The 13,494-nt window shown below is 34.1% G+C and overlaps 1 pseudogene; it reads left to right on the forward strand.

Moving 5' to 3' along the window:
* Positions 1–8,703, forward strand: LOC105157274 (annotated as a pseudogene).

The following is a 13,494-nucleotide window of genomic DNA, read 5'->3' on the forward strand; positions in this document are numbered from 1 at the left end:
ATGTACTATCACGCTGATGGTGGGGGTGGGGGTGGCAGTGGAGCAACCACCGGTGTGGCTGGCCACTGTAACATGTCATCCGCAGCCATACATGCAGCTCCAGATGTACTAGCATCATCTGGAGTCTGTTGGGCGGGGGACGGTGTGGGCGCATCCAGTGGTGTGGATGGTCCGGGGGATGCTTCCCCAACTTCGAAAGCATCTGACGATACTGGTGGCAGGCCACAACTGCGACCACGTCGACGACCACGTCCCACGCCCTAGACCAGGCGGTAGAGGCGGCGTACCACTAGACATTATCTACACAAATTATATAAGAGTATTAGTTTAAGTTTTTGGATTATTGACATTAATATGTTAATAAAACAGAATATAGTAATTTTTTTATTATTATGTAAAAATGTTAATATTGGAGAAATTGGACTACATTAATTTTGTGCTTTATTTACATTATTATGTAAAAGTATTAGTATATATTTGGAATATTGTTCTAATTTATTTTAATTTTTTTGATTGATATGTAAAAATGTTAATATTTTGGATATTGGTCTAAATTAATTTTGTGACAATTTACATTATTATGTAAAATGTTAGTGTATATTGAAAATATTGTTCTAATTTATTTTAATTTTTTGGATTAATATGTAAAAATGTTAATATTGAAAAAATTAGTTTAAATTAATTTTGTGATTATTTACATAATTATGTAAAACTGTTAGTATGTATTGGGAATATTATTCTAATTTAGTTTAATTTTTTAATTAATATATAAAAATATTAACATTGGAAAAATTGGTCTAAATTAATTTTGTGACTAGTTACATTATTATGTAAAAATATTATGAGAATATTGTTTTAATTATTTTAATTTTTTATTATTATGAAAAAATATTAATATTGGAAAAATTGGTCTAAATTAATTTTGTGATTATGTATATATTATGTAACATATTAGTATATATTTGGAATATTGTTGTAAATTATTTTAATTTTATGATTATTATGTAATTTATAATTAGTTATATTTATTAATGTATTATTGTTAATATTGCATAAATTGTTCCAAAATTCTTTATAATGTGATTATTATGTAAAATTTTATTAAATTGCTTAAATTGAATAAATTACAGAAAATTGTGTAAATTACACATAAATTGCATAAATGTATGAAATTGCATAAATTACACATAAAATTTATAAATTGCTTATATTGTTTTGCATAAATTACACATAAATTGTATAAATTATAAATTGCATAAATAAACATGTATTGCGTAAATTACAGATAAATTGTATCATTACATAAATTACACATAAGTTGCATAAATTTTACAGTAAATTAGAAAACTTTCAAAAAAATATTTTCTGAAATTTTCTGAAAAATTCTTTCAAAATGGGAGTTTGCAGCAGAAAAAAAATGGGAGTGGGGTTAGTGACTAAATGGGGGGATGGGGGTTCAGTAGAAATAAGGAGGGGAGGGAGGAGGGAGACTTAGTAAGCGTCGGCAAGCGGCAGCAGACGACGGGGGATAGGTGAAGGGCCCTACAGGCAGTGGGAGAAGGGGTGGGGGGCGGTGAGGGAGAAAGGAGGAGGAAGAAGCAGGAAGAGAAAAAAATCTGCTAAGTGTTGTATATATATTAATTTTTAAAACGAGCTTCGGAATGGTCAATTTTAAATAGACCGTTTCTAGAAAGTAAAACGACATCATTTTTGTTGACGAGGATTTATTAAAAAATTATTCCTTTACAGTAACCACTAAAAAATACCGTTCTGAATCGAACATAACATTGTTATTTTTGTATCATCTTAGCAAGACGGTTCCTAATTATAAAAATTGTTCTTCATTGTGTCTCAAAATTCATTTCCCCAAAATTTAAGAAAAATAAAAAATATAGGAAAAACCGTCCCAAACATGTTAATGATCAGAAAAAAGTAGACCAACAAGTGATTAAGGCAATTGAAAACATATAATGTTACGAATAAAATTAGGCTACTGTTCAAAAGATCAAATAATATTTGTATGTACAGAATTGTTAGTCTTACATAGATATAAATAGCATCTTATACTATTCTACTGGATTACGTAATCAGACTGTTAAAATTTTAACCGAACCGTTGGATATTATTAAATCGACAAATACTACATCCGATGATATTTATACGGATGCTGAGATATCGTATTTGATACACAATCAATGATTTAAAAAATAATACAACTTTCGATCAGACCATTTGATTTTAGATCGGACCATAGAAATATTCACATACGGTAAGTATGTTTGCACATTTAAATTTAGAATTAATCAGGGCCTCGAATGTAGAGATATCGTAATCGGGAACAAGATGAGCAAGTTGTGGACATTCTTAGGCACAGACTCAAGAACACATTTAGGAACGGATCTAGCAAAGTATTTTAGGAAGAGATATATCAACACATTTACGAACGGGTATGGGTAATTTCACCTTTAGGAAAGGTGAAAAATAAAAAATCATTCCTAAATTAATTTTCCATCTACTTTTCCTTTTGGCGCGTAATTAAATTTGTTGGAATAGACTTAGGAACGGTCAAAATTAATTGATCGTTCCTAAATTTTGGTTTTCCCTCTGTTTTTTTAAATATCAGCTATATTTAGGAACGATTGTAGGAACGGGCTAGCATTTTCTAACCATTCCTATATGTGAAAATTTTATACCTAAAAATGGTTTGGGATTGATATTGGAAATATTGACCGTGTCTAAGTATAAAAATAATTTTTTTTTCGTATTAAATATCTGTAAGATTTGGGCACGGTTGTAGGAACGGTTAGTGTAATTTTTTGCCGTTCTTAATTTGAAAAATTATTCTTCAATACGTTTGAAAATTATACTTCTACTATTATTAAGAATACATACACAAACACTTGATATGAAAATGGTAAATAACATCAATCATAATTACTGTCTTCTTCAGTCTCGTATTCCTCATCAAAACTATCGTCGTCAGAGTCATCATCAGATTTACAGGCAGTTCTGCTCCTTATTGATTAGCAACAGAAAGATCAATGACTAATTGAATACCATTTGGGTCATGCAGGTCATAATTATGGTTGTCCGCCGCAACTTTGGAGTAGGTGTTGCCTCATCCTCTTGAAACGCGGGCTCTTCTTTTGCAGACAACCATGCAGCTCACTTTGTCTCTCTTCATGCTAGGTACTCCGTGTAGTAAAAATACTACATGTTGTGCAAGGATGAATGGTTTGTTCTTTTGGTATAATTTCTTGAAGTTTACATCAACGAGATGATAACGAGGTTGTACCTTCATATCTCTCACGGGATTGACCCAGCGACATTCAAACAGAATGATTGACATGTTTGGAATAAGTGGGTAATCCAACTGAATTATCTCTTCAAGAATCCCAAAGAAGTCTCTGTCCGTGTCTGTTACATAATGAGCTCTTGACACATACCCCACAATTCATAGTTGACTTGCCTGTGTTGTGCACCTCAGTGTGGAAGTTGTATCCATTTACAAAATAGCATGAGAATATTGTGACTTCAGTTGCAGAATCCCAATAGTGCAACTTCAAAGGCTCATTGTCTGTATAACTCGATACGGATTTAACCTGTGTTGAGAACATTAGAGAACCATATATTGATAAATTACAGTTGACATATTTAAAAACATACAACTTACACGATATTTGAACCAATCCTTGAACTGAGACGCCACTAAGTCATCAATAATAGGGTTCTCCGCATGATGGTGTGCATAAAATTCATTAAAAAAGGACCTGTTCACATACATAGGTTAAAAGTCCAAAATAATAATTAATGTGAATAAACTATATCGAAAAAATTTACACTTGCTCGTAGTATGATGTGACTAATTCATAGTTGGTCAATGTGTACGTCTCAATTATGTGGCTTCCATATCACTGAGATATCTCTTCTTTAATGCATCACTACCTTGACCAGCGTAGTTGAAAATAGATCGTTGGATACAAGTATCATTCATACAGAGGTCGTCATATCTCCATGGCCTTTTTCATTTGCAAGGAATCTGGGGCTCAAAGTAGTGAAAAGTGAAGAGACTGATTTCTTCTATAAGGTAAGCCTCTATAATGGACGCCTCGACGTGTGCTTTGTTTTTCACCTTTATTTTCAAGTCTTGAAGAAATCTACAATCAAAGAGATATTAAAAACATAATAACACTAGCACTATTTTATAAAAGTAGAATAACTTGTGTAACAATTACCTCTCAAATGAAAAAATTCACCTGTGTTGCATAGGCCCTCCCACACGTGCTTCATATGGCAGATGAACAATTAGGTGTTCCATTTAGTCGAAGAAAGCTGGTGGAAATATTTTCTCGAGATTGGGACAAGATGGTTGCAACACTAGCCTCCAATTCTTGTACGTTTTTCACATCGAGCGTTGTCGAACATAGGATCTGGAATAGAAGGCTGATCTCAGTTAATGCACTCCACACCGGCTCAGGAACCATTTCACAGAAGGCAATCGGGATCAATTTCTGAATTAATACGTGACAATCATAGCTCTTCATGCCGTGAACCCTCATCTCCTTCATGTCGACACAACGGACCAAATTAGATGCGTAGCCATAAAAAACTTCAGATGACTAATCCATTCACATATCTTTTTCTTTTGCTCTTTGGTCAGGGTATATACAACTTTTGGCATCACATTCGGCCTTCTTTCGTCCACCTCAAGCTCCAGTCTGTTACATATGATCTTGAGGTCCTTCACATGCATTCAGAGTATCCTTCGTTTTTCTCTTTATATCCATCATCGTATTGAGTATATTGTAAAATACATTCTTCTCAATGTGTGCATGATATCAAGATTGTGTCGTATCAGATGGGCCGACCAGTACTCGAGCTCCGAAAAGATGCTTTTGTTTGTCCACTTATGCTCTATACCATAGCCGTCTAGGAGTGACAACGACATCTCAACTGTAGGATTAAATTCTTAAACCGATTTGCGGATCTGTTCTCCTATCTGTTACATATGATCTTGAAGTCCTTCACGTGCATTCAGAGTATCCTTCGTTTTTCTCTTTATATCCATCATGGTATTGAGTATATTAGGTATTGAGTATATTGTCAAATACATTATTCTCAATGTGTGCATGACATCAAGATTGTGTCATCTCAGATGGGTCGACCAGTACTCGAGCTCCGAGAAGATGCTTTTTTTTGTCCACTTATGCTCTATACCATACCCGTCTAGGAGTGACAACGACACCTCAACTGTAGGATTAAATTCTTCAACCTATTCGCGGATCTGTTCTCCTGTTAATCTAGGTCGTGCAACTATCCTCTCTACTCGATTCTTACTGAATCTTTTCTTGTTCCAACGGTAGGCATGGTCCAAGGGGTGGAACTGTATATGGTAGTCAAAGTAGCAAGCCTTCCTACCATTCTGCTGGTAGAATGCACGTGTGTCTTTCATACAAATTGGACACCCAATAATACTAACGGAACTCTATCAAGACGCCATCCCATAAACGGATAGGTCGTCCACAGTCCACATCAACGCGACATGAAAAGGGAATGTCTCATTCTTCACATTGTCGCGCATCAGTACACCACATGCCACAAAATCTGTAACTCTTCGATCAGCGGCTCTAGGTAAACATCGATGAGACATTTCTGATTGGTGGGACTGGGGATTACCATCGTCAAGAACATATAATCAGAACTCATACACCTTCCCAGGAGGGAGATTATACGGTGTAAGTATAACGAGCTAACATAAGTACGTACGATCGTACTGCCCAGGCGATTCGAACCCATCTGTGCACAAACCCAGTTTAACATCACAAGGCTCTATTGCAAAATCGGGATATGTCCTGTCAAAATGCCTCCATGCCTCTGCATCAGACGAATGACACATGGATCTTCCTCTATCTAATGGTTGGCATACCCACATCATTTGCTTGGCAGTCGCAGCATGTACCTAAGAATGGCATACGGTGTCTTCTTGCAATTAGGATTCACTCCCTGGTTGGCTTGAACTTAGCTTCTCCACAGAACTTGCAGTAGTCCAGATCAATATCATCCTTCCAATACAACATGCAACAATTCTTATATGCATAAATCTTCTCAATAGGTAAGCCCAAGTCTCTTATCAATTTCCTCATACTATAGTAATCCTTGGGTAGGGTGTAGTCGCGCAGCAATATATGATTAGCCCACTGCGATATTCGATCATATATATGTTGAGAAATATGGCCCTCGACTTTGATATTCACCAACTCAACTACAACGCCCAATTGAGATTACGTGCAACCGTTCCACAACGGCTGCTAGGCAGTATGCACTACATCGTGAAATTGATCTGCCAGCCTATATATATAATCGTAGGGGGCCCCCACCGTAATATGAACTAGGCCCTGTATCAGTAGTACACGACCTCGTTTCATCATTAGGCACACCATCCTGGTTATAATTAGAACACTAGACAGTCGACCCGGCGGTCTCAAAATTCATCCTCTGCACCCAATCCGTTTGCATTACATCACCCCAAAGCGTACTCGTGTCCTGCATAATATGAGAAATGGGAGTTTGCTCCTCCTGCAACGGGACCACCGTAACGGCCTCAAAATACTCCTGCACCCTCTCCTCGCCATGAGAAGCTCAACTATAATATTCTAGCAGAAAATCTTTCATAAATAGGTTGAAATTTACCTCGTCCATGGTTTTGAAAACTTCATTTTTGCACTTCCAACAAGGGCACCTGATTTTCTCACCGTGCATTCATGGGTGTTGAGACTTCGCCAATTCTATAAATGTAGCAACACCATCTTGAAACTTTAGAGTAAGACCTGCCCTATCAGAAGGTTCTTCTCATACATTCATTTTTTCAACTGTCTGAACATGATGATTAGTCCTACATACATGCATATATATTATAATAACATTAAATTTAATTAATTATAACAAAATTACAACAAATATATAATCAATTGATAAATAAAGGGTTAAGTTGTTGCCTGATCAAAATAACTCCAAATATCAATGAAAATTAGAGACAGAAACACGTACAAGAGTACAAAAATATTAGTAGGAAAGTTAGAGTATTAAAAAATTCGTGAGAAATTGAGAAACTAGAGTGTAAATAAGAAAATCTGAAGAAGATAGTGAGATTAAAAGAAAAGATATGAACACATTTATATAGACAAAATTGAAACGGTCTTTGAATGGGGATAGGTACACATATCTAGCCGCTAAAAAGTAGGCATTAATTCCTACTTTAGGGACGGTCATTGAGTCGGATTTTGGAACGGTTAGTTAGACCATTGAATATAATCGTTGATGATTAGTTGGAAGGGACTCAATAAAAGAACCCTTCCAATTTGTACCACTTTTGAAACGATTATAGAAACACATTGCTTCTTAAATAAAACTCATATTTTGGAACGGTTGTTGGTATATTTTATTAAGAGTGTACAAGGACCGTTCCAAATTATACCTCATTTTGGAATATATTTTCGAACTGTCACATTTGAAATATATTGCATCGGATGGAGGAATGGCTTAGTTGTGACCTTTCCTAAATCTAATATAGTGTTCCAAACTGAATCCCAACGATTTTCTGTTACTATTTTGGCATGGAATGTGGAACAGGTGTAGTAACTGTTACTTTGGAACTCAACTTGGAATGGTTCAACCGTTCCAAATTTATAACCCAAAAAAAATATTCCATCTGCCGTTGTATTTCAGTATCCATTCCTGATATGTTCCAAAAAATCATTCCTATACAGAATGGGCTTTGGAATGATTGTTGAGACGTGCCACTTCCCGCATTCTTTTGTAGTAAATGTAATGTGTATTAATGCATTTTTGCGTAAACTTTTGTCATCAAATAGAAAGGTACTTGTAACCACAACTAGACACTCAGAATTGTACTTATAATTTTGCAAATAGTATGAAGTCTTTATATAGTTAGACGAATATCAATATAATTTACCCTATAAAAACTAATAGTAGTATCGATTTGAATTGACTATTTTATAAAAGGAACCAAGTTAAAGCAAAAGAAAAAGGTAATAGATATAGAAGAGGGAGAATATTAAACAAATTGTGAGACAAAAGTAGGAGTAAAGTAGAGATAGGAGATAGTGGAAAAATTTGATATATATATTTTGTGGAAAATTTAATCCAGATCAGATTCAGATGTATCAAATCAATTAAAAAACAAATGTAATATACTTATCATGCGATTGATCACTTTTTCTAAATTACACATAAATCATATAACAAGTATATTTCTCCTGACAGAGCTGTGACGCAGTGAAGAAATCCCCAATTCCCCGACGGCGTCCGCTGCGAAATCCCTAATCCAAACCCTCCGTCGTTACATAAAGAAACCCTGGGAAATCACCGGCTCTGTAGCCGATCCAGAATATCATTCGGCAGTATCGAAGGCTACGAAATACCGCGTCTTCTGCCCCGCCACCATCCCCGCTAAACCATCGTCCCCACTTCCTTACCAGAAACCGTTTCCGACATCAAGTACTTCTCTCGCGACCAGCGCCGCAACCGACCCCCAATAAAATGCACCATTTTGAAGAAGGCTGACGTGGAGAAGATAATGAAGGAGACGACTTTGATCTGACTGATTTCCCTAGGCCGTACTTGACTGCGAAAGTCATCGAGGAAGATAATGCTATCGGTGGCGGATACCAGAAATAAAATTTCCGAGCATCTCCTCGAAGGTGATTATGTCGCACTTTTAAGCCAAAATGCGACTTCTCATGGGAGAAGTCGGATTAAAGGGAAAGATGAGGACCGTCTGATCAAACTTCCGAGGGAGATTGGGGATGATTTTGGGAACCTGATTGAAGACGACGTCGTTTCAAGCGAATTAGGGCGCAATCGAGAGGCGAGAAAAATTGGGGATTCGAATCTCATCACAACCGCTCAAATATGATCAGGCGAGTGACACATGGACGGCCGGGGATTATGGCGCAACACTGAAGACTGCTGCTGCTCTTTTTTGAGGATTTCTGCAAGTTTGTTTAGAGCCAATGGGGATTCCATTTCAAGGACAAGCAGCCTCTTTTTCTGATGGAATTTTAATGTTGATTTCAGCTTTTATATTCTGTCATTTTGTCTGTTTCATCAGACTTTTGTAAAAGGGAGCTCAAGGTTGTAAACGGCTCATTATGAATGAATTTCAAACTTATTCTCTCCTAAAAAAAAAAAAAAAAAGGAAGTATATTTCTCCTGAGACTATAATTACTAATGTGTAGCACTACAATACCAAGAACTTGTAAACAAGAGACTTGTTTACTGGACAAATTCGAGACCTACCCCACTTATTGTTAGCAAGACTTGAAATTGATCCCAACGAATTTTTGGATCCGATCAGCACCTGCCCCGTTGGATTCAAAACCGGCCCCACCTTGACTATGCTCTAGACCCATTGAGTCTCATCAGCAAAATCGAATTAATTTGTTTCTTCAATTAATCAATTTTCTAAAAATATTGAGATTATTAATATTTAACAAACTATAATTATTTTTAAAAAATTGCAAATGTATGTATTAAATAAAAGTTAATGTTGTTAAAAATATATTTATATAATACTTGGGGCAAGTCCAAAGAGGTTTGGGGTAGGTATTGAGAGTGGGATTTGGACAAGATTTGTGCATGTCAAATTCAGACTCGATAGTTTGGAACAGAACTCGCCCCATTCAGATCAAGTTTAAGGTGGGCCCCTGCTATACTCGTCTCATGTTTCATCTCTATGTAGCATAACGATATTTTATCCGTAAAAAATAACAAAATTTGGATAAAGTAGGAAACTTGATTTTTTTCATCCGAAACAGTAACAAAGAGGGAGTTGGATAAATGGTGTAAATCAAAGATGAAGTTTAAATAATTTAAAAAGACAAAATATAAATCAATACCTACACAATTTTTTTAAACAGGCTCTCAAGTTAATGAGCCTTGTAATGATTTTATACGAAATATTAATCAAAACTGCAACTTCATTAAATTCATTAATGTTGAAGTGAAACTCAGGACCATAAAAACACGAAAAATATACAGTATGAATATAGTTTGTTTTTAATAGCATAGTATTGTTTGTTTATTTACTTTGAATATATTAATTGATTTAACAATATAAATGTATGAATTAATATTTGAGTTTGAATGTACTGAATAAGGTAGAAAATCAGATCATATAAAAAACTACACACAATAACATAAGGGGAAAAGAGAAACGTAATACTTTTGGGGCATGTTTGGTTAAAAGGATGGGATTAGATATAATGGAATTGGGTGGAATAGGAAATGGAAGGATAACCAATCTCTTGATCAATTATTCTTTGGTTGGTTCAGTTGAACTTAATTAATTACAAATTAAGAGCAGTACACTTATTATGTAATTAATCACTTCTTGTAAATGGTATATAAATTACTGAATAAATATAGTAAATTTACCATATAATTATTGTAGTCCCCTTAAACCCTATTTCGATAAAAATTTTCTATGTAGTTGGTGTGGGGGACCAGAAACTATGTAGTGTGATTCCAGGGGTGACGGAGATTTATAACAACTTTGACAGAGTTCGTAGGAATATGTCTGGTTATTTATGATCTACATATCTAGATTACAGACATGCAGGCCATATGGATGATATCATATATGGATTCCACACACTCATCTGAAAATATGGATCCGACACAATCATCTTATAAATATATAAGAAAAAATAAACCAAGTGAGAGAATATTACAGATAGAAATTGAATAACGTAAGAATTGTTACTAATTATATATAGAGTTAATTATACTTAAATCTTCTCTAAACATGTAAAATTATATTTTTTTTAAAAAAATAAATTACAAAATTATGCTTACACTTCCTCTAAAGATTAACCATTTACACCTGACCTTCTTCCGTTAAGGTTTAGAAATAAAATGTTGATGTCAGCAAAATATATATATATATATATATATATAAATTTTATATTTTATCCGTAATTCATTATTCTCCTGTAATATCTATATACTTGTAAGGGTGGAATTATAATTTATAAAAAGTTAAAAATGTGTGATTATAATAAAATATTGCTTTCAAATTATTATTGGATAGAAAGTAATTATAAAATTAAAAAAATAGTCAACTTTTGGTGATTTTTTACTTCCTATATATATGGAGTAAATTTTTGTTTTTCATTTTTTTCTTTAACATCATGACCTTCTTCCGTTAAGGTTTAGAAATAAAATGTTGATGTCAGCAAAATATATATATATATATATATATATATAAATTTTATATTTTATCCGTAATTCATTATTCTCCTGTAATATCTATATACTTGTAAGGGTGGAATTATAATTTATAAAAAGTTAAAAATGTGTGATTATAATAAAATATTGCTTTCAAATTATTATTGGATAGAAAGTAATTATAAAATTAAAAAAATAGTCAACTTTTGGTGATTTTTTACTTCCTATATATATGGAGTAAATTTTTGTTTTTCATTTTTTTCTTTAACATCATTATTGCATCTAGTTTTTGAAAGTATCTTGTTCAAGTAGTTCATCTAGTGTTTCAAAAAATATATGCAATAATGGTGTTCACCTCACCCCATTTATTCAAAGTAAAAAAAGTATAAAAACCTTATTAGTTTTTCATTCATAAACGACTACTTGTTGTCCAATAGCTATAATTTGAAAATAATATTTTATTATAATTAAACCAATTTCTTTTACTTTGTATAAATTACCTCCTTATAAATATAAAAATATTATATTTGAATGTCAAATGAGGGTTAAAATTATGAATTTATATAATTGTTTTATTGAGTGTTATGGATACAAGAGCGAATGTCTTAGTCTCAAAAAATATATTTTTGCAACAAAAATATTTGAATTTATCTAGTATTAACTTGAAACTGCTAATTAATGGTATATGAAACCGCTGGCGGTTTTTGTGACGCCCCAAATATTATAATACACAATTGTGGGATTAAAGATAAATCATTATAAAACTTAGTTAATTAATAAATAAATTACAGATTGAAAATGGAATATAATAAAATTTGAATGGAACAAATTAGAGCTCATTACAATATTTGGGAGCAAACTATATTAATTAAGAAATTAGATAGAATGTAATGATAATTATTCAAAAAATTAAAAGAATAAAAAAATAAAAAAATAATAATTCAATTAAAGAAAGAAAAACTTGTGGGCAGCGATGTTAAAGTGGACATATTTTGGTTACAGCTGCAGGAATCAACAGATGAACTGAAAGAGGGAGAAGGAGCTCTTAGTCGCTGAATGAGGGAGACACGTTTTTTTTTTCTGTATACAGCCCGAGTTTATTAGTTGTCTAAGCTTTACTTGTAATCGCATTTACAGGATTTATCTCTGTTCTTAGTTTCACGCTTCTGTTAGTGAAAGTACGAGTTTCTTGAATGGTTGTAGAGGGAAACTATAAAAGGGGCACTGAGCCTTCGTCTTCCTTCAGGGATAAAATAATAAATACAAATTTACAGTTGTGCATGAACGGCAACTGCTTTCTCCTTTTTGCAAATCAAGAATTCATTTCAAGAAATTCTTCGGTTTACTATATGCTTTTGTTGTGATATTTTTACATGGTATCAGAGCCGTCATTTGATGGTCTTTAATTGATCTGAAAAAGAAAAATTGCCATACAGAAGATTCTTGCATTCAAGAATCACAGACAAAACAAAACAGGGCAGAAGATCAAGAAATCCTAAAACTTCAATCGGGAGATAACCCTGGCACTGGGTCTTGTGACAACACTACTTGACGGATTAAACTTCCTCTCTTGGAGCAAATCAATACAGCTCGCGTTAAAGGCAAAAATGAAGCTTGGTTTCGTTAATGGAGACGTTCAAAAACCAAAAAATAATCCCAAAGATCTTGAGCAATGGGTTAGAGCAGACTCGATGGTGGCCTCATGGGTTCTAACTCGATTTCAAGAGATATAGTAGAAAGTTTTATGTACACGAACACTTCCAGAGAACTTTGGATGGAGCTGGAAAACAGATACAGACAGATTAACGGCCCTTTGGAATATCAGCTGAAGAAAGAATTGGCGTCCACCTCACAAGGATCCATGACTGTCTCTGCTTACTTCGCAAAGTTAAAGAAACTTTGGGATGAACTTGCCTCCATCACTCGTACGCCCATATATACCTGTGACGCAACAAAGGAAACAACAGAAATTAGAGGTAATGACAATCTCATGCAATTCCTCATGGGATTGAATGAGGCATACGATCACATTCGAAGTCAGATTTTGATAATGGAGCCATTACCCGACAACAGTAAAGCCTACTCTATGGTTCTTAGAGTAGAGAAACAAAAGGAGGTCAATTCAGGGCAAACATATACGGCCCCAAACATGGCGATGCAGGTTTTCAAGAAATCTGATCCTTCAAGAAACTTTCAAAGAAAGAAGAACGTTGCAGACAACAAGTCACAAATCTGTAAACATTGTGG

This window comes from Sesamum indicum, linkage group LG1 (genome assembly GCF_000512975.1).
Source record: "Sesamum indicum cultivar Zhongzhi No. 13 linkage group LG1, S_indicum_v1.0, whole genome shotgun sequence".
NCBI classification, from domain to species: Eukaryota; Viridiplantae; Streptophyta; class Magnoliopsida; order Lamiales; family Pedaliaceae; genus Sesamum; species Sesamum indicum.